This window comes from Hipposideros armiger, unplaced genomic scaffold, assembly GCF_001890085.2.
Source record: "Hipposideros armiger isolate ML-2016 unplaced genomic scaffold, ASM189008v1 scaffold_117, whole genome shotgun sequence".
NCBI classification, from domain to species: domain Eukaryota; kingdom Metazoa; phylum Chordata; class Mammalia; order Chiroptera; family Hipposideridae; genus Hipposideros; species Hipposideros armiger.
Genome location: NW_017731467.1, coordinates 2,427,711 through 2,438,098, shown reverse-complemented (window position 1 = coordinate 2,438,098; position 10,388 = coordinate 2,427,711). Strand labels below are relative to the sequence as shown.

Sequence of the window (10,388 nt, the reverse complement as noted above, 5' to 3'; positions counted from 1 at the left end):
CAGCCCAGCTCCAGGTTGAGCTATTGTTCAGCATCTTAGCTGTAGAGGGCAGTGTCACTGGCCCTCATATGTGGGATCCGAACCGGGGCCCTCTGGCACCCCAAGCCAGCTCTTAACCATCGTGCCACTCGGCCGGCCCTAGATGTGTCATTTTTTTGTGTAAACTCTTCTTAGCCTTTGTTCCCTATCCAACCAGCCATGGGGAGGGTGCCCTCTTTCTGCCATTTGGATCTCCTTAGAATTGCTTAGTCAAAGGTTTTCTCCAGAGAGATTGTACTGTTTTACACTTCTAGCAGTGTCCAGTTCCCAGGATCACCAATGGCATTATCTTAAAAAATAGTTTACCTGTTAATCACATATTGTTTTCTTGGCTTGTCATACACCACTCCCAAACACATTATTGTCGGTGGAGAAAGCAGAACTGATCCTGCGTTGACAGCTCTCCCTTCTCCGTGTCTCAGACACCACCTCACCCCACTTCACCTTCTGCTCTGTTCCCGTCACAAAGCACTCACAGAGGAGGGGACACCCGTGCTTCTTCCCTGGCTCACCACCCGTGCGTGAACATCCATCATTTGTGAGCCATTCTCTTGAGCTCTGGTTTCCAGCAGGAGAGCCAGGCCTGAAGCAGGGCCCTGCAAGGCCAGCCAAAAGGTGGGCAGCCAGCCCACGATGTCTTCCGGACTTCACCGCCTACCCAGGGTCTGCCCTCTGTGCCTTATAATGGTGCTGAACTACTGAGAAAAAATACACTTATATGTTTTTTAGTTCTGTATTTATAATCCAAGACTCTTTGTAATTTTTAAACACTAATGAACCACCTTAAGTGAAAGAAACCTGGTTCTGTTTTAATCAACTAGGTTACCCAGCCTTTTATTGCACAGATGAGAATGATTAAACCTGCTGCCAAATTCCACTCAGACATTGACTAGTTTTGCACCTGTAAGTGGTGCTGTGCTCCAAGCACTTAGGCTGAGCAAATGTAATACAAATGCTAAGGACCTGCCAGGAGCACCCTTATGATTTATTTTTCATGGCTACAATAAACAGCAATGAGATTTTCCTTTCAAAAAGCTCCAGCCATGCTCGGGATAAAACCATATGGTGAATATCAAGTTTGAGGAATAGAGGCAGGAAAAGGAGAACAGGAATGGGACAGCGAGATTCCATAGTCATTTGCACAATTGTCATCCATCTCCGTGGGGTCTGGCTTCTGTGACAGGGCTGTCTCCCACCACCCACCACCATAGCCAATACTGAAGACCGCAATTTGGTGTCGGAAATATCTTAAGTAGAGCTCTTTCTCCATACCAGCTGTGGTCCGGTCCCCCTGATCAGTCATTCTTCCTCAAGTCTGTCTTCTCCACTTTGTCTTCAGCTCTGCAATGACAATTTTTAAATGAGAACCTGGCCGTGTCGTTCACGGTTTAAAATCATTCAGTGGCTTACCATCACACTGAGGTTAAAATCCCAACTCCTCAACATGGACTGCCATCAGCTCCAGCCTGCCTGTGCTGCCTTTTCTGCTATTTATATGTGTTCCCAGAAGCGCTGGACACATGCACACACCTCTTAGCACTGTGAGCTCCACATTCTCCAGGCTGCTACTTTGTGCTTTTGCATTCGCTATCCCTTCTAACTAGAAGACCCTCTTTGCCTGGCAAGATCCTTGTCGACCCAGCCCAAATGTTACTCCTCCCCATAAGGAAACCTTTCCCGGACCCCCAGAGTTACTTGGTCTGTGTCCTGTGCTTGCATAGCTTTGTGTGGAAATTTCCATCATAGCATTCACCATCTTGTTTTCATAATTTATCTTTTTACTGTTCTGTCTTTCTCATTACATCTAAACATTTCAAAGGCTGTGATGCCTTCAGCATCTGTCTATGCCTGGGACAGTCCACTGCCTGGACTATAATAGGGGGCGGGAGGGAGGGAGGGATTCTCCTATGAGCTCCTGTCATTCCTTGACCGCTTCCAGTCCTTCCCTCAGAGCTCAGCCGGTCCTCTTATGTCCTCACGGACACAAGCCTGGTTCCCAAGCCTCGGACTCCTCCGCTTCCCTCTTGCCCTCAGCACATGCCCTGCCTGGGTCCCTCTCCGTCCGCTCTTCAGAGGGATTGGCCTCTACCTCTTCCATCAGTTAGGATGGCAGCACTCTGGGCCACTGCCACACTGCGAGACCTGGCCTTACCATTGATTGGAGAGAATAAGGGAGAGCAATTCTCTTCCGGACTTTGTGGCCAGTTGAAGGGGACTCAGCTCGATTGCAGGTTTTGCCTACTTGGAACCCTGCTGGAGTGGTGCCGCTGAGCCCTTAAGCCTGCAGAGGGCATGAGCCGTAATTCTGCTGCTGTTTGCCAGGATCCCATGGAAAAGGGAGTTGAGGTTGAAAGGAACTGAGATGGTTTTGCTTTGTGGTGTTACACATATGCCCTCCTCTCAGGTTATCTAAGCACTACCTTCCTCTCAAAGACCAAATGAAGGTCAAAGTTACCGGTGATGCCTCCCTCTGCTTGAAGCACCTACAGTCATCTCTCTCTCTCTCTCCCAAATATGCTAAGCACTGCTCCCCTGGCTTCTAGCATCTGCTGTTTTCTATTTATTTGTTATTGCATATCTCTTTGGGGAAAGAAAGAAAATACTTAAGGTTTGTACATTTTGAAGTCAGGTGTACCTCTTTGGGCCCCAGTACCAAAGCAGTACCTTATATTCAGTACATACTTGGTACGTATGTCTTGATCATAAAGCTATCCTTAGAGTAGTGATTCTCAAAGTGTGGTGCCCAGACCAGCAGTATCAGTGGCACCTAGAAACTTGTTAAAAATACAGATCCTTGGGTCCCACCCCTGCTGACTCAGAACCTCGGAGGGTGGCGTCCAGCAATCTGTTTTTCAATAAGCCCTCCAGGTGGTTTGGACAGCCCTCCAATAAAATGAGTGGCATATGGGTTATTATTGGCTATTCAGAAAAGTGTGTTCCTTTCTCAAGTGTAAATCATTACAGTTCATCTTTAAAAAAAAAATGAGATTATTCAGAGGGAGAAAAAGATCCGTGCTCTGGCTTTCTGAGAGAGTGGCTCTTTTTAAAATGAGAAGAAGAAGACTTTCAGGATTACAGGATGAAATGGGTGGTGATACCTCTGAAGCGATTGGAAGCCCATCTCCCTTTTTATATTTTTAACAACAACAACAACAACAAAAATGGGAGTACAGATTGCCTTTGCCGATCTGCAATTGTGAAAGCTCAGCTAGGAAGAGTTTGCTTCGCACATCCATCAGCAGACCTGTATCCGGTTTCCTTTGGCACCGGGAGTCAGTTCTAATGTCTTTGGAATCAGCAGTTTGGGAGAATCTTGGAGATCTTTTGGATGATTAGGTTTTAAGCAGGAATAAAGGACCTCAGCTCTCCAAAGGAAAGAAGACCCAAGCTGGATCTGACAGCTCTGTAAGTTTGCTATCGGTGTTCGATTCTTTGTTCGTTGGTGCAATAGTCAGGAGGTATGAGAACCTGAATCACAGCCTTCTGGAAAAGTCATCACCCCCTGAGGTAGATCTCCATCCAGATATAGAAGGAAAAGGAGAGGAGCCCTCGTGTTTTATTTGGATTGAATAATTGATAAAGCGTTTGCTCTAAATGTTTCCACAAGTGTCTGGGCATTGAGGATTTGTACTGCAGCATCCAAAAGGACCCTTTCTGGTTGAGTCAGGCTGCCCTGGATGGGACACTGGGGCCTGAGCTGGGTTTCTCTGGTGGGTTGAATGTAAGGCAGAGACCAGTGAGCACCAAGTGCGTTAGCTTGTGATTCGTTTTAAAACAGGGAGAGCCCAGTGTCTGGCTGAAAACCAGATCTTCACAGAGTAAAACTATTAATGCAGAGAGACCCTGGCACAGGGCTCCTGAGTTTTTTTGTGAGGAGAGTGAATGTTCTTTCCTGCAAGCCTGGAGGGGCCCAGGCGGCTGTTACGACAGGCTGCTCATAAGGGCAGCAGTGGGCTCTGGGGTTCTGAGCACAAGGCGGTGGCAGCCACTGCTTAAAGATGTCCTCATTCTCCTGGGTCAGGAACGCTCTTCCCTTCTTGTTAGGGTTCTTCTTCCTACTTATCTAACTTCAGGATTCACCTCTTCCAGGAAGTCTTCCTGGATACATACATCCTTCATGCCTGAGCCCCTAGAATGTAATACATCTTGTAATTGCCTGCTTGACCCTTAACACAGATTATAATGATACATTTATTCATGTGACAGTTTGCTTAATATCATCCTCCCCTATTAGTAGGTGATCCATGGAGGCAGGACCCACATCAGGTTTGCTCACTTGTGTATCCCAAGTGCTCAATATGTTGGCCAGGTGGGCAGACAGGTGTATGGTTGCTGTACCCTCTCATTCCCTAATGCCCCTGCATACCTCTCATCGTAAGATTTGTTCACCTTCCACTGACTTGCGCATCTTCCCCAGCACACCAAGAATTTAAAATGGGCACGGCACATAGCAGGCACTAACTAGAAAGTCTGTCTGCCTCTCCCTTCTGGGGGTTTCCATCGAGGGTACAGATATAAGTGATGTAGAAATTGCTTTCCCACGTATAGCGTTGGGAGGACTCAGCGTCCCTTCCCTTAAAACAAGACATTCATGGTAGCACCTGATTAACAAATGAGTAGATTTCTTATTTTTGGTTTGTTTAGATTTAAAAGCTGCAAGCAGCTCGAAAGGCAACTTAGGACTGATTTTTAATGAATCGACAGTAGCAATAACAAGGGACTGCACCTCCCAAGGGCATTGGTGAAGCGGTAAGTAGGATGTGAGTGCAAAGACTAGGCAAGGAGGCACCATGGAAAGGAGCGAGGGATTGTGTGTCTCAAAGATGCAGGTTCTGATAAACAGCTACAGGGAATCACGGGATTAGCTGGTCCGAACTTTGCATTTTATAGCCTAGAAATCCATGGTGAGAGAGAAGACTGCTGAGCTCCGCTCACGGCAAACTTATTCCCCAGACGAATCACATTATGGCTCAAGTCAGTTACAAGGGGGAAAAAAAAGAAAGGAAAGAAAAGGTGAACACACCAAGAAAAGCGTCCTTGGCGCTTCACAGACGTAAGGGGAATAACTGTGTTACAGACACATAAATGGACACAGGAAGCTCCACACTCTTACGTATGTCTAAAATCAAGGGGTGGGGGGGTGTGGTTTAGCTGATCATCAGATCTCCACGGTCTACGCAGCAGGGTCGAACACATCCCTCTGTTGCCCATGTGGCAATTTCCATGACACGACACAAAGCGGCAGGGCTCCTAAGTGTCTCCTGGCTGGGGACTGGAGGAGGCCAGAGACCTATCTGTGCATGGCTTTGAGATAAGGTTTTAGGCCCCCAACTGTCTCCTCCTTTCTGTACTTTAGGATAGGAGGGTACAAGGCCAAGGTATTTGTGGTGTTCACGGAAATTTGGAAGCACAGGTTTCCCAGCCTGCTGTGGATCCTTCGTGAGCACAGACTTGCTCGCACGTCATGGTTCTCATCACCTTCGCAGCCACCCTGGTATATAGACCCGTGGTATTGATGCGGAAACTGTTATTCCTGGTGCCAGCCCGAAGCAGGCAGCAGTACATACTGATCGCCAGCTCCCCGAGTTGTACATTTTTCTGTCCCAAAAATGTGAACTACCCTCTCTTCTCCCCCCCAGAGTCCTAGACTTCCCCGAGTAGGTTCTCAGTTCACTTAAACGTTCCTTAGGCCACACTTCAACTGGCACGGCCATCTCTAGGAGGCCGCTTGAAACTCAATACAGCCCGTAGCATTGCCAGAGCAAGATAAGAACGAGAAGGCTGCAATTCTTGCTGGTCTAAGAAAGTCAGATTTACATTTGGGGGTGGTTTTTGTTTGCTTTGGTCTCATACTTAAGGAGATGAAGTGAGTATTTAAATGGGTGGGGGAAAATAAGATAAGAATAATTATTTGGCCTGGATGAATTACCCAGAAAACTGCTGAAGTTTGAATTAGGCTTGTTCCTGTGGCACATTTCCTGGGGCTTGTTCCAACTCGCTACCTGGCTCTGTGCTGCATTTTCATCCAAGCAGTTTGCAATTCTCAAGGAAGTAAACAGCTCATATGATCTGCATAGAAAAGCAAATATTGTATTCTATAGCCTCATACTGCAGTGGTCTCCAAAGTGGGTGGGGTAAGCACACATGGGGGGGGAGCCAGATGGGTCCTTGGAGTGTGAGAGGAAAGTATTAGAACTTATATAGATTTTTATCTCATTTTAGATGGTTTTGTGCTGTATGGTGTATGTATACATTAGTACAATAGCAGAGGGTTGTAACTTATGAATCTATGTTGGGGGTGCCTGCTGGCTACACAGTCCAAAGGTTGACAGCACAGCATGAAGCATTATGATATGCAGTTAACAACAGCCCCCCAGAGTGCAATCAACCTTATCATCTTTTGGTTTTGAAAAATTCCTTCAAATTTCACTGAAAATAAAATATGGACGACTAGAGCATGTAATAGTTTCTTTGCCCTCAAATTAATTTCTTTTTATGAAAATAATACCATGGAAGTCATGAAGTGACCTTATCTGTTCAGATAAGATACTTCCCATCTTTCTGCATTCCTGTACAGTATTCCGAGATGCCTTTCAGCCCTTCCCTTTATTTCAGCCATTCCCCTGAATGTTCCTCTTATAAATATCACCCCTGTTAATTTAGTTTTATATGTCCTTTGGGAGTTTAAATCTGTAGTTCTCACACTGAAATGTAAAGTAGAATGTATTAAGACTTGAAGGAAAGCGGCAGTTGAGAAATGAAACTGAAATACAATTTTCTTCTGCCATAGACAAAATGATGGCAACTCCAGAGGGGAAAAAAACAAGGTGATGTGACTCATTTGTGCCCCATATATCTCAGGTAATCTATCTTATTTGTTTATGAGCTTCGATCAGCCGTTAAGGTAACAGAAATCCTTGAGATGTCGGTGGCTTTTGAGACTGTCAATGGAGATAGTGCTGATACACACAGTCAAATTCTTACTTTCTTAAGAGAGACAGGATATCCCTACATAGTTTCAATTCCAGTTATTGTGTTGGTTTTTTCAGGCAAATGACGAAATCACCTTTGACAGTGTGTAGATGAGTTAGACAAATAGGCAATGAGTCCTAAAAGCAAAACAAAGAACACCTCACTTGAACACTTCATGAGCAGTGGAGCATTTGGAGTTTTCTTTGGTCATTTTCTCTTGTTTACCACATCTTACACAACACGGTAGTACAGAGCTGAGAAATAAAAACAAAGCACAATATAAGAGCAGAACTTGCCCTGTGGAATCCAGGGCAGAAATTTCTCAAAGCAATAGAGCTGTTGAAAATGAATAGAATTCTCCCCACCCAAGTGTTTCCTTGCCTGGCTCGGTGTTTGCTGTTTGTTTGCTTGGTTTTGCTGGCCCAGCTCTTTACGTAAGTTACTGATTCAGCTCAGTAAGTGACATTTGCAGAAAAGAAAAACCATGGCTCTTCCTTCTGGTTCTTGCTCTTATTGCTTCACTTGAAATATCCTTCCTTCTGCTCCTGACTGTCAAGGTTCTGACGTCCCTCACTCCTCAGAGACTTTTCTAATTACTCCAGCCTTCTGTCATCTCTCCTTCCTCTGATTGCCAACTGCATTCATCCGTTTCTCACATTTTAGCACTTAAGAATCAGAAAGACACCTCCTGATGTATATAAATGGGTAAATGTGCTGGTAAAACTGTTGTTTGGATATTCAAATTTATTTCCCCTAAAAACAAATCTATTAATAAATATTGGTGGAATTACCTTGTAAGCTAGTGATGGCAGCTAGGTGACCTACATATCACACACACACAGCCTCTTCGGCTCCCAGAGCAAACATCTCTAATTCTTCCTAACACTCTCCCGCTGATGCCAGATACAACCTCAGAAGTTGATCACATGACATTCAGGTGCCCATAACCAAGTATAAACGTAGTCTGAATCAACACTGGACCCAGCCAGCTTGACTGCCGTCCATGGGAGCACCCTGCTGGGGGTTTTGGGGGATACAGACATAACTCACACAGCCTTCCTGTCTTACAATCCTTATATTCCATAATGAATTGTGGTTATTTCTTTACTTCTCATGTTCCCCCTCTTCTGTGTAATACATCCTTAGGAGCCATATGCTATATATGACCTAGAGGAGTGACATCTGATTCCTTCCAGTGATCAGGGAGGGTTCAATGGATGGGGTGGTATTTGACTATTCCATAGGATTCCACAGGAACACCCACAAAAATGGGTGACATTCTAGAGCAGAAAAATAACATTGTATAGTGGTCCACAAATAGGACATTGTAAGGCCTGTTCAAGGATCAACAAATAATGTCTTAAGCACAAATGTTCAGCCCATGCTTTCAGTTCCAGACTAAGAAATTATGACTTACTTTACAAGCACTGTGACTCATTGATGGTTGAGAGACAGGGTCAGATCTTTTGTTTTAAGTTTATGAAGCAGTGAGTTAGAGGAAGAAAGGCAGTTGGAGGTGGAGAGATGAATTTGGAAGCTTTCCGGTAGCCCCACTGAGAAGCAGTCAGAGCCTGGATGGAAGGAGGGTGGCTATGAAGATGGAAAGGCAGGAAGCAGCGTTACTGAATGGTCAGTGGAGGAAGGCAGCAGGGCCAGCTGGCCAATTGGAGTGCTCGGTTCTCTGAGCCATACAGCTTGGCGAGCTAAGGGCTCCTTGGTGGTAGAGAAGAATGAAATGAGTTTTCTCCCCTTTCCACCCCTGAAAGCAAGGCCAATCTAAAGCAACATTTTGAAGGAGATTTTGTTTACCTTTGAACTCTGCAGCTTTCTGTTGCCCACTCCTCACTTGCTGGTCCCTTTTTTCACATGTTTCCTAGAGCTTAGCGCCCTCATATTCTAAAGTCCCTCCCTAAGGTACCCACAGTCTCCCCGAAGAGGTTCCAGGCTCCCAAGAATCCTTTCTTCTTCTCCAAGTCGTTTTCTTCCCTTTCACTACCACCACCACCAACAACAACAACAACAAAAAGACCAAAAAAAAAACAAACAAAACCCTTCCCATTTCTTCCAAGCACTATGTTTGTTAGTAAAGAAATCTGATTAAACCAATTTAATCAGATGGTGATTCAATTTAATCAAGTGGTGGCCCATAATCCTATGACACTTAGCAAAATATATGCATTTTAAAAAGAGAATCCTTATTTTTTTCAAGTGAGTTTCTTATTGGTATCTTTTTTTTTCTTTATCATTAGATTTTAATTTTAAAAAGGAATTTTATTTTTATTTAACGTCAGCCTAGAAGGAGAAAAACATTTCTTTTTTTTTTTAATTTAAATATATTTTGTTCAATCCAATATAAACCAAGTGCTATTATTTCAACAAAAGTCAATATAAATATTTTTAATGAGCTAATTCACTGTTTTTGTACCCAATCTTTGGAATCTGGTGTGTATTTTGTGCTTACAGGACATCTCCATTCAGACTAGCCGCATGTCCAATGCTCAGCAGGTGCGTGGCCAGCGGCTGCCATTTTGGACAGAACATGTCCAGAGTTAAACGCCTTGCCCTAAAAAGTTTCCCACGTTCTGGATTGTTTCTGATTGTGCCCTTGGAGTGTGTGTAATGTGTTCCTCTGTTCTCCAACCGTCCTCCAAATTGGTGTTGGACTCTTATTGGTATCTTTTAAAAATGGAACTAAAAGATAAACTCACAAAGCCTGCACGACAAAGATGTTTTCAGAGGAAATACCATGGTAGACCCTTCAGCCTTGCCCGCTTAAGATGTCTGTACTTGTCAGTGCCTTCGCTTCAGCGTACCCTAAGTTATGTTTCCTAAAAATTCTCAAGTTCGTTCACAGTGAACTTCGGATAGGGCTGGGGTCTGAGCTCCATGAGAGGTTGGCAGCTGTAAAGTTCAGCTTGTAAACATTTCAGACTTTACTGGCCAAACAGTGTCTCTGGTAACTGCTCGCTTGCCTTTGTAGCGCACAAGCGGCCATAGGCAATAAGTGAATGAATGGACATGACTGGGCTCTAATAAAACTTCATGAAAACGGGTGTTGGGCCAGATTTGGCCGCAAGGCGGCAGTTTGACAGCCCCTGCTCTAGGTGATCATGGGTGAGCCCGGGACATCCTCTTGTTCCTGCTTCTCATGCGGCCTCCACAGAGCACATCTCAGCTTTCCAGGTACTTCAAGAAGTACATGCCCTTAGAAATACTTAGCACATCAGCATGAGCTCAGCACCACTCCTGGAAAAGAAGGAACTCAGAGCACAGCTCATGTGGATCTGGAAGAGGCAGCAAATCAGAATTTAACCACAACGTCTTCAACATGACCAGTTACTCTTCATCTAAAACCTGTCCAAATGGTATACCAAGTT

The 10,388-nt window shown here is 44.8% G+C and overlaps 1 protein-coding gene across 12 annotated transcripts in view; it reads left to right on the top strand.

Annotated features, from left to right (window-relative positions):
* PDZD2 (PDZ domain containing 2) overlaps positions 1 to 10,388 on the top strand; it is a 385,588-nt gene that overhangs the window by 309,119 nt on the left and 66,081 nt on the right. The gene's annotated exons all lie outside the window — the stretch shown is intronic.